Source organism: Camellia sinensis, chromosome 8 (assembly GCF_055761805.1).
Source record: "Camellia sinensis isolate YWXY chromosome 8, ASM5576180v1, whole genome shotgun sequence".
NCBI lineage: Eukaryota > Viridiplantae > Streptophyta > Magnoliopsida > Ericales > Theaceae > Camellia > Camellia sinensis.
Window position 1 is genome coordinate 65,077,011 of NC_138968.1, and position 12,599 is coordinate 65,089,609.

Sequence of the window (12,599 nt, forward strand, 5' to 3'; positions counted from 1 at the left end):
ATCTTTCATAGTGGTGTTTGTTCTATTTCCTGCTATGTGCGATGTATAGGATTTGAGGTTCTCAAATTCTTATAAGTGATTCAAGCATTTCATTTTGAGGGATTCAATTCAGTGTTTCAACATGTTGTATAATGATCAATTGAGCCAGAATACTACTGAAATTCTAATTGAGGGTTTCGTTGTTTTTGCTAGGTAGTCGTGCACTATAGCTTCAGAACGGCCTGATATCCCACAAGTTGTTTGGACTTAGGCTGGTAGACTCTATAAAATCACAGATTTGGTTGCAAGTCAACCAGTGTTAGTTTCTTTGTCACTGGTTACACACAGAAGAAGAGCGTAAGCTTCATCAACTGTCTAGAGTACCCCTTCTTCACCTGAATCAACAATGGCTCAGATCCTTGAAAATATAGTAGACATGCTTTTGGCTCTTCAACGAAGCATGGATACTATTACCAATACTGTTTCCATCCACGGTGATGTTCTCGCTAAACTGAGACACCCATCTAAGGTGTCCAGTACACAGCTACCTCCGGTGACTCAAGGAATCCCAACTCCACCTCCACCAGCTGAGGAATTTCCTGAGCCCATCTTACCAGAAAGACCCAAGGGTTCTTGTGCAATCGTCGACAAGACCATTTCCCCTTCCACAACCAACGAAAAGGATTTTTCCCCTAGAAACAACTGAGTTTGATCCAACTATGTTGAAACTGACCAAGTTGGAAAAACTGTTCAAAAGGTCGCAAGGAATCAGCTCAATCCAAGACATCGAAGACGGATATATTGAAACAGCTGTGAAGTATCCCGAATGATTCAAGATGCCATATATTGATAGATTCAATGGATCTAGTGACCCAATAGTTCACATCGGCCTATTCTCTGATGTTTTGAAGCCTGTGGGTTTGACTCGTTCTCAAAAAATCTCCCTATTCGGACAGACTTTGTCAGGTGTAGCTATTATCTGGTATGCCAAGTTAGACTCAGTGAAACAAAGCTGGGAAGAATTAGTCAAGCCCTTTATCACCCAGTATGCCTATAACACTCAGATTGAAGTGACCACCCTAGAGTTAGAAGCAACTCGCCAAGAGTCAAATCAAATTTTTGTAGCCTTCATCACCATGTGGAGAGCAAAGGTGGCAATGATAACCAATAGACCACTTGAGAAAGATCAAATTCACATGGTGGTAAGGAATTTGCATAGCAAGATGCTGCAAAAGATGATAGTCTTTCCACTGTTCACTTTTAAAGAACTACATGAATTGAGGATCTAGATAGAAGATACCATCAAGCAGGGAATCATTGCTGATGACAAAGAACCAATACGAAAAAATTTTAAAAGTAGTTCCAATGCTACTACCAGTAATAGCACGGCTGTAAAGCTCTCTAAAGTCAACTCGGTCACTGTTACCCCCAAAATAGCTGATCTACTTATACCGATCCATAAACAGCAAACCCAACCAGAACATTTACCCCTCTCTATATGTCCTTCTCTAGAGCTATGAAGGTCTTGATAGAAAAGGGGATTCTCAAGCTTCTTGAGCCTCAACTTATTTCCAATCCTCTCCTAGCCAAACACGACTCTGTCAAACACTGTGCCTTCCACCAACAACCCAGACATGACACTGATCATTGCTATCGTCTTCGTCATAAGATTCAAGATTTCATGGACAATAAAGTCATAACTCCCCCACAACTACCAAAACCCAATGTCACCACTAACCTACTACCATCCTACGACGAAATCCAACCACTCCCTCACCTCAACCTCATACATACACTACCACTTGCCTTTAACACCAACATGTACATCACACCTTCCCATTTACCCAAACTTGAGGTATACATTCCTGAGAGCACTAATTTGTGCATGATGGATGCACCTCCAAACCAGCCAAAACCTGAAAGCCCTATGGTGGTCGTGGCAAAAATCAAAAATAAATAGCCGAAATGCCTATGATTGAGACTGGAAAGTTACCCGAGGAAGGATATGATCCTAGCAAGTATATCATATCCATTGGTCAGCAAGCACATAAGATTGTTCTGCCTAACTCATTCTCTATCAATGTTGTTAGAGAAGATAAACCTAAATAGGGCTTAGATGACTTGAGCGACCTAGAGGAGGACTTGGCCAATTTCCAGTTCTTTGAAGAATTAGACCTTGGAAATGTGTAGGTAGGATGGTTGGATCTGAGAAATTCTAATGCCGATCATGGTAGGTCAAGCAATGGAGAAATGTCTGATTGGGAAACTGAAAGAAAAGAGGGTGAACCAAAAATTGACATTGAAAAAGCTGAAAATATTAGTGAAGGAAAGGGTATCAAAAAGGAAACAAAGGAATCAAAGAGCCGACTAGAGTATAATATAGGGATGATTCAAGCAGAGCCTGACAATTGCCTTTTGGTCAACGAAGGCGAATGGTGGAATGAAAATGACCTGCAGCTTGCCCACACTAACGATGAATGGGGAAACAATGTGCCTGATGAGACTTGGTACTCAGAAGAAATTAATCATCTTACTAGGAGTGGGTGCTACTTCAAGCCTCCATATCTAGACCAAGGAGAGTCATTAGGCAAAGACAAAGAAGATGAGAAAGAAAAGAGAAAAATACAGAAAAAGGCCTAGTTCTAAAGTAGCTGAAAAAGATCCAGGCGAATATCTCCATCTGAGGGCTTCTGCTGGCTTCCCCGAGAACAACTGGTGTCCTTAATCACCCTGAGAGAAACAGTCCCCATAATGTCTTTCTCCGACAAAGAGCTACCACCGAAAGGATCAGGACACAATAAGCCTCTATATGTGTCACTAGAGTACAGGAAGAAATAGATCCTGATCGTTTTGATTGACACTAAAGGTCTGCTCTTCGCACACTGCTTATGCGATAGGGCTAAATTCGGTAGATTTCACGTCCACTACTCAGTTGATCTGGGCTTATGATAATACTAGTTGAGAGGTTATAGGGGCAGTCAAAGTGCAAGTAATAATGGGTCCATCTGAGCATGAAGCTAAATTTCATGTCATGGATATTCCAGCAACATTCAACTTGCTATTGGAAAGGCCCTAGCTCCATTATATGAAAGTTGTATCCTCCACGATGCACAAACTGGTAAAATACCTATATGATAAAGGAATTGCCACCGTTTTTGCAAATTTATCCATTCAACCTCTTTCAAAAGTCATAACACCGTTACTAGAAATACAGCAAGGAGAGGAGAATTTGTTCCTCTCAGGCTTTACATTGGCGAAAGCCCAGCTGGTTCAAACAATCATGCTAGAGGGCAAAGGGATGTACATCAGTGCCTAGTCAATCTACTTCATGAGTAGGATGGGCCATATTCTTGGAATGGGATTAAGGAAAAACAACAAAAATGGCTTCGCCACAGCAAATGAAGTGCCCCATAACCTGCATACATTTGGATTGGGGTATGCACCTACAAAAGAAGACTGGAAAAAGAAAGGGTGAATAGATTAAAGAAAGGATCAAGGCAAAGAGAGCCGGGCAACGGTTTGAGTTGGTCCATAGGCCAATTCGCGAAACCTTAAATAAGCGCTTTGTCCGTAAAGGAGGGGATTTCCCTTTCTATGGGTTTTCAAAGCCATGGATTGACCAAGTGGAAAACAAGAGGTGTCCTGGGTTTGAGATCTCCTTTGATCATCAGCTCTCTGATAGTGACGAGGAGTGAGCAGATCCTAGCATTGACAATGGTCAAGGCGGTGATGTTAGTTCCGAAAGTAGTGTGGATGATGCCTTGGGTCTAACACTGGTTGAACTACTGAAAGGGTCAAATACTAAAAAGGAAACAACGAACTTGGGGGATATAACTGTTTCTGTGATCGATGAGGGATCACTCGCTGATTGATCAAGCTTCATTGTGGATGTAATGGATGGCCTACATACAAACTGGAGTTTTGAAAAAAGTTTTTAAGTTTTGAGTCAGTTGTTGAGTCTGATTCTGTAGAATTAGGTCTGTCTGGAATGCCAGACTTTGGTGATTATAAGGGTAATAACCCAAACACCACTATCACATCCGGGTCTTCTATTTTTTTATTTTATTTTTTTTTTGTTCAAGTCTATTGTAACTGTTGAGCTTGAGGTTATGAATGAAGATGATATGATTCCACTTACTTCTTTGTGCCTATAGTTCATAACATTGACCATAATTTTCAAAATTTTGTTGAAAAAGAAGAGGAAGAAATTCCTCTGGCTTTGAAAAATCTAATTGAATGGGAGGAGGAGAGGCATGCTAAGCCATTAATAGATGAGATTATATTAGAAAATGTGGAAACAAAGAAAGATCCTAGCTTGGTCCAGATTGGTTCCACTTTATCTTTGCAGGAACACGAGCAATTAGTTACTTTATTAAAAGAATTCAAAGATGTTTTTGCATGGTCCTACAAAGATATGCCTAGAATCGATCTTAAGATTGTGCAGCATAAGATCCTTCTGAATCCGAAGGCCCAACCAGTCAAACAGAAGCTTCATAGAGTTTGTCTAGTTTGGGCACTAAAAATCAAAGAGGAGGTTACCAAACAAATAAATATCGGATTCTTGTTAGTATCAAAGTATCCGACTTGGTTAGCTAACATTGTACCAATTTCGAAGAAAGATGACAGAATTAGGGTCTGTGTTGACTTCTGGGATTTGAACAAAGCTAGTCCAAATGATGATTTTCCATTGCTGCATATTGACGAATTGGTGGACTTCACGATGGGGCATACCTTGTTATCATTCATGGATGGTTTCTTTGGGTACAATCAGATTTTTATGGCTCCCGAGGACAAAGAGAAGACTGCATTTACCACTCTGTGAGGGACATACTGTTATAGGGCTATGCCGTTTGGACTAAAGAATGTTGGGGCTATGTATCATAGATCAGCAACCATAATATTGCATGATATGATCCATAAAGAGGTCGAGGTATATGTAGATGATATGATCATCAAGTCCAAAGAGTGGAAGGACCACTATGCTGCACTGAAGAGGTTCTTCAAAAGGATTAGTCAGTATAAGCTGAGGTTGAATCCACATAAATATACATTTGGGGTGATTGTTGACAAGATGCTGGGGTTTCTGAATGCCCAACAGGGAATTGAAGTTGATTCATCAAAAATCAAGATCATCTTAGAAATGCCGCTACCAATGACTGAAAAAGAGGTGTGGGGCTTTCTGGGAAAAATGCAATTCATAAAAAAGTTTATTTCAAAACTAACCTTAACTTGTGAACCACTGTTTGGTCTCCTGAAGAAAGAAAAAAAGTCAAGCAGTATCTCCAGAATCCACCTGTGTTATCCCCACTTGAGCCGGGAAAACCATTGATCATGTACTTATCAGTGACTGAATCAACTATGGGGTGTATGCTTGCACCAGAATTGGACCAAAAGAAGGCCATTTACTACTTGAGCAAGAAGATACTGGAATACGAGACCCGTCGCACTGCCTTGGAAAAGACTTGTCTAGCCTTAGTTTGGGCTACTAGGAAATTGAGGCACTATCTATTAGCACACTCAGTAATTCTAGTTTCAAGATTAGACCCCATCAAATATCTCTTTGAGAAACCAGCGCTTACTGGTAAGCTAGCTCATTGGTTTTTTTTTTGCTTTCTACATTTGACCTCAAGTATGTCACTCGCAAATCTGTTAAAAGAAAGGTCGTAGCAGAATTTTTGGCTGATCACCCAATTAAAGGAGAGGAGGACGTGGAGTACTCATTCCCAGATGAAAAACTCATGCAATTGGAAGAGGACACTTGGAAGTTGTACTTTGATGGAGCATGTAATCAATTCGGCTATGGGATAGATGTGTTGCTCATAGCGCAAGATGATTCCCATATCCCTTTAGCCTTCAAGCTTTGATTCAAAGTGTCCAATAATCAAGCCAAGTATGAAGCTTGTATCACTGGATTGGAAGCAGCCCTAGTACTAAGGGCAATAAGTTTGGATGTGATCGGGGATTCGAACCTGGTCGTCTTTCAAGCCAATGGAGATTGGAAAGTTAAAGAGAAGAAAATGAAAGTCTATCATCAAACCTTGGACATGTTGATCCCGAGGTTCGAAAGGCTAACATTTACACACCTAGTGAGAGAGAACAACCAATTTGCTGATGCATTGGCAACCTTGGCCTCAATGATAGATATACCAGTTGGGATCAAGATACACTTAATCCTTATAGAACAGAGGTATACACCGGCATACGAGTGGATAGCCGCGATAGAGGAAGAAGTGCAAGATGAAAATCCCTAGTATTTTGATGTTTGGAACTTTCTAGAAAGCAATAGATATCTGCAATGGGCAAATACCAAGGACAAAAAGGGAATACGGCATGGCTGTTCAGTTCATTATCTGTGGAGATAAGCTGTACAAGAGAGGGCATCTAGGAATGCACAAGTTGTATGTAGAAGAGGAAGATGCAAGACACATTATGAAAACTATCCATGGGGGAGAATGTGGGGCATGCATGAATGGTATAATGCTGGCCAGAAAGATCCTTAGGTAAGGATACTATTGGCTAACTATGGAAATCGATTGTATTAGTTTTGTTTAGCAATGCCACAAGTGTCAAATTCATGCTAACCATATGAATATCCCGCCATCAAAACTCAAGAATATGTCCTCACCATGGCCTTTCTCAGTGTGGGGCATAGATGTCATTGGAGTGATCACACTGAAGGGTTCAAACGGGCATGAATTTATCCTAGTTGCCATTGACTATTTTACCAAGTGGGTTGAAGTGCAGTCGTATTTAGTATTAAAAGCATCACATGTAGCCAAATTCATCCGAAACAATATCATCTACAGATATGGGGTACCAAACAAAATAGTTTCAAATAATGGTTCTCACTTCAAAGGAGAAGTAGCAGATTTACTTGAGAAATATAATGTGGTTTGTCACAAATCATCAACATATAAGCCACAAACCAATGAAGCCGTTGAAGCTACAAATAAGAACATCAAAACCATTCTGCATAAGATGGTAAAGAACTACAGAGACTAGACTGATAAACTACCTTCTGCACTTTGAGGATATAAGACGTCCATTTGAACGTCTACAGGGGCAACCCCCTACTCTTTGATATATAGAATAGAGGTTGTTTTGCCAATTGAGATAGAAGTGCCCTTGTTGAGGATTATTGCAGAATGTCAGATAGCCAAAGCTAACTGGCAATAGAACCAATTTGAGGGGTTGATGTGTTTGATAAGCAAAGATTGAAGGCGTTATACCACATCCAGGGGTATCAACGTAGGATTGAGAAAGCATTCAACAAGATAGTCAGATCCAGGAACTTGAGAGAAGGAGACTTAGTGTTGAAGGACAATTGAGCCTCTATCCATGATCCTAGGGGCAAGTTTAGACCCAATTGGATAGGTCCTTACATCATTAAGTCAATCTGGTCAGGAGGAGCGGTTGTTCTGATGGATTTGAATGGATTAGAGTTTTCACAACCAATTAGCATGGACAAATTGAAGAAGTACTACCCTTGAGAGGCTCGCTGGGTCGAGAACCCGGAAAGGTGACCGAAGCAAAAGTTAGAGCACAAAAAAATGAAAAATGAAAAAATAGAAAAAAATAAAAAATAGCTCGCAAGACTGAAAACCCGTAAGGACAACTTCGGTAAAAATTAGAACACAAAAGGAGAGCATCAATACTCGAGCGAACCTTAACCATAAACTACATAAGGCCTGATTCTCATCTTTGGGATATGTAGGAAACTTCATTATGAAGTTCAGTCGTGGCCTTGAATCACCCAATTGCTCTTGTCCATGTTTGATCGGTTTATCTCCATCCATTCCAATTATTTTGTTCCTTCTTCATGGGATCATTTGATTCAAAATTATGCATCTCGAGGACTGATTTCATGTTTGTCAGGTAAGGACCATTCACGAAAATAATGTTTGTTGAATTTTAATGAAATTAACTAATTTCTTGGAAAATTACCCTATTTTTGTAAAACTCATACCATTCTTTAGACCATAAAAGGAAAATTTTCAATACTCACAACTTTTATTACATGATTTCAAAACAGAGGGTGGAATAAGTACGCTAATCTATCTCCCATTTTGATTACAACCTTGTTTTAGACAACTGAAAAGCGTCAAAGCAATGCACTAGGAGCACAGTCAAGTCAGGTCTTCTACCTCTTATTTGCACTCCCAGAGGCTTCATGTCTCTTCCTTATATTGTCAGAGGTCCTCACTATCAGGATAATGCCAGCTTGTGCCTCTTTCTCTACCCAGAGCAGGTATTAATTGGATAGAGCATGAGTGAAGGTGTTAACAGAAACCAAAAGTTCTCTCATCCTCCAAGCAGGTGTATATCGAGAGAGATGTGCGGCCCGAAATGAAAATAAGGTAGGGTACTTAACTTCACCAACATGACGAGTTTGATCATGTTCGAACTATCGTCTGAACCTGAATGGGAAATAAAAGACACAGCGGGTCAAGCCGATTAGCTACACACATGGCTGAAGAAACATACTATAAGACATTTGGGGCAAGTTAAGCCAGGGGCATTGCCAAGCAATGTCAGTCACAAACTTGTGACGTACCCAGTCGTACCATACTTCCTCTGAGGGAAAACTCACTAGCTGGGAGCAAGAAGAGTAGCCTCTGGCTGAATACTGGGTACAAGGAGCCATTACTTCCAACTTGTACATCAACCATATTTGGGGAGGGATTAAAAGACAAAGAGATTAAAGAAAGGAGAGGAGTATATTTAGAGAAAATTGAGTAAAAGGGTGATACAATGTGAAAACGAATGTTGAGTGCCTGGGTGATGTGAGCACTAGAAAATGAGAAAAGGGTAAGAAATAGTACCTGCAGAAATAGTGGACTTCCTGCAAAGCGGAAGGTTTCCTGTTGGTGGAATGTGTCCATGCCCACCAAAGTCTTGGCTAATGCCAAGCCAATACAACTCTAACCTTCTCTAATGCGTTGAGTTATGTCAACCAATTTGATACTAGCTTCAAGGCCAGCAGGAACAAGTAAGAAATGTGCCAAAAGACATAGACAGAGAGTGTGTTGTCGTTGCCCATGCCAAAGAGGATCATTTCTATCGTCAACTTCTAAAAATTGGTGAATCAGGGCAAAAACATCCACTTTGCTAGCATAAACTAGAGTTGAGCTTCATTTAATTCCAAACCACACATTTGAGCAAGGGCCTATACATAGCAAAAATTTAATCGGGATAAAATTTCCTCATATTGAGAAAGCTTCATTAGCTCTCAAAATTCTTCAATAGTCGAACATAACTCTTGTGTCCCAAAGCGAAATACATGAGTCACTAAATTCCAACAACGAGCAGTTGCACGAAGAGATGAAAGTTGAAGTGGGGCATGATATAAGGAGAAAAGTGCGTTTAGGCCAAATCCGACAATATTCACTTTATTCGGATTGTCTAGGCTGGCCATCCACTCATTGAGCATAATAAGGGAATTCTCCATTTTCAAGAGCAAAATATTTATTTTCTCATTTCTGTGGCAATACAGCATGTGAGGATCACTCTTTATAGAAGATGGTGGCTTGGAAGTACAAGATAGCTGTCTCCAATTGTGTCACACTACCTGTCCAGATGGCCGATCAACTTTCTCTGCCGACAGGCCAACTTTTCTGTTGGCCGGCCAATTTTTTTGCCGGCCAGCCACTTCTCCTTCTCATAATTTGGCTAGCTATCAACCAAAAGTGTGAACGAGTTCATCTCCCCTTTTGGCTCGAGGACCAGTAAAGTTTAGCACTTTGAAATGAGTTCCCCTGCCCTCCGATTCACTCCCGATGAAGTGGGTTATGGTGGTTATGGCTTGATGAAGCCGGGATCCGTTATGTGTTAATTACGCGTAGTGTATCTTCATACTTATGTTGTGATAAGAAGGGATGCATTATTGGCTTTCCGTGCTTATGACTAGTAAAATATGGTAATGCGTGTTGACGCGTCTATTGTTACTTATATATACATGTATTTGTGAACGTTCATTTTACACTTGTGCTTAAGGCCATAATATATAGTAATTGTCCTTGTAGCCATAATGAGTTGGAATGTAGGACGAGTATATTGTTTAGATCGATCTTAGGAGATCGTGGTAATGTGATGAATAGTTGAGATTTCTTTAAATGCAAATGAAAAGTTTTGAAAGGTAAGAACTGGTTTTTGTTTCTTGTTATGTTAAAAAAGGATTTTTTGGAAAATTGTATTTATGTACTTATATTTTGAAGTATGAAATGTCATATTTCCTATATATATATATATACGTGGAGCATTTATGATCATAGCTATCTATATGTTAGTATTGTTTAGGACTATTGGGATTCCTACTGGACCTTTACATTCATCACATGTTGCTAATCATTTTTCAGGTATGGAGTGAAGAGTTACTCGTGACTTGAAGTTTGTTAATTGTTAGTCATGGGGCCTTTTAAATGCAAGCGGAATGCCAATGTGTTGTAAATAAAGGTTAATTCCTTTTATATATTTCGTTATTTATAATTGATGACGTAACGCCTATAGGCATGTATTGTATTTCATTACATGTGCACGAGAGAAGACATTGTAAGTTATTCGTTCCTAAATACCTCTGATGCTTATTATTTTTGAAATAGACTAATTTAAAGGTAAAAAGGTAACATTATCTGAGTAATAGAAGTCGGGCATTGCAACTTGGTAGTAGAGTGAGCCGGGTTTGAATACTTGGGCTCGTGGGAAGTGGTTTTTACTGCAATAGGTTTTTGTTACACTTGGTGAAGATGTTTACATGCAGAAAGATTAAGTGTTTGGACTTTATATTATGCATTTATGTGAGCATGGAGTTAAGTATCATGGATAGTATTTGTAGCCAGTTAACTTGCTTTGAGGTCTCATTAGAAACACGCCTGATCAACATGGTTTCTGGTGGGAAATCTCTGAGAGTTCTGGGACAAGTAGCTATCCCTGTGGACTTGGCTCAATTATGTGATTGAGTGTTTAACTTGTTTATGTGTTTATGGCTTATGTGCTAAGTGTGTCTTGTGGCTTAATGGTGGTGAGTGAGCGCCTCGAATGAGGCTATAATTGTTTACTAACTAGGTTTTTCCTTTGATAGGATATCTAAACGAGGGAATAAAAGAAGCGTTGGGAGTAGGAGTGCTGGTAGATGTACAACAATTCTAATAGTAACCGCACCAGCAGCATCGGCTGTAGGGAGGAGTTTGCACATGAGATTGTAATGGCAATAAGGCAGGCCCTAACTCACAATGAGAGAGATGATACTCATACCCTCAAACTTACTATGAAGTTTTTCCATTTTAACCCACCCGAGTTTATAAGAGGACTTGAGTCATGGAAGGAAAATGATTGGTTGGAGCAGATCACTAAGACTTTTGATATGCTCAGAGTCGAAGATGATGGGTTGAGGATTACACTAGCGAGTTTCCAACTGAGAGGAGACGCTAGGTATTGGTGGAAGTATGCTAAGACCACTATAGGCACCACCTGGGTTGCTTTCACCAAGATCTTTTTGGCCAAGTATTTTCCTCCCTCTGCACACGAAAGATTGACGACATAATTTGTTGAGTTACGCCAAGGCACAACTCCTTTAGCATAGTTTGAGGCGCAGTTCACTAGTTTGTCTAGATTCGCTCCAGAGTTGGTAACAATAGAGGAGCGTCGCTATATTGAATTCAAGAGAAGGTTATGTGATGATATTCAGGATATGGTTGTTACGAGCATGTATAGGAACTATTACACACTCGTGGAGGCGGTGACCCATGTTAAGGCCACAATTTTAGGTATTGGTCAGGATAGGAAGGAGGCCATATTGGCTGTCCCTGCTATTCTAAAGCGCAATAGGCTTAGTAAGAGTTGGAGACGGTTGAGATCTCAGTCACAGGCATAGTTTCCGCCTTAAGCTACATTTGCTTCTTTGGACTTGTCATTCAGGAGGTCCAATTAGACCCAAATTTCTTCAAATCGGTCACAGAATAAGAGGCCACCTACTTGCTCTAGGTGTAATCTGTTGGGCCATGTTAGGCGTTGTTGTCCTCAACGGGGACAAAGCCAGTTTCAGTAGCCCAGGCAAGGGCAAATAAATGCATGGGAGAGTAGTGGAGTATTTAGCGAATTTGTTGCCTTGTTATGTGACAGATGTGTTGTTGGATGTGGGGCATCATACCTACTTGTTGTTAGCATGTTTGTTTATAAATTTCAATGATTTGGGCATGTAATGAATTATGTATTACTTTTACTTGAGAAGCCATTGTTAGAATAGATAATCCTAATATTGTTGTATAATTCCCTATTGTCTCATGAGTCGACTATGCATGGGTCAGTGAGCCTCTTTTGATTTAAAGTTGTTTCTTGGGAGTGAGATAATTATGTGTAGTTGTGACTAGCTTTGGGGTATCTCAGGAGCGGTACTATTTTATCTTTAAGTAAGTGTAATTAGGGTGACATGATTCATTTCCCATGAGTATTAGGGACTTATTGATAAAGTGTTAGAAATGCTCTTTGGTGAGTGTGATGTTTATTCTAGGTATCTTTGTATGCTCGGTGTGCATGTTTAGCAAGCTCGTTGTTAACCTTGCCAGTCTCCTTGTGAGTGATGTGAGGTGTTTAATTGCCTCATGAGCATGAACGTATAATGAGTT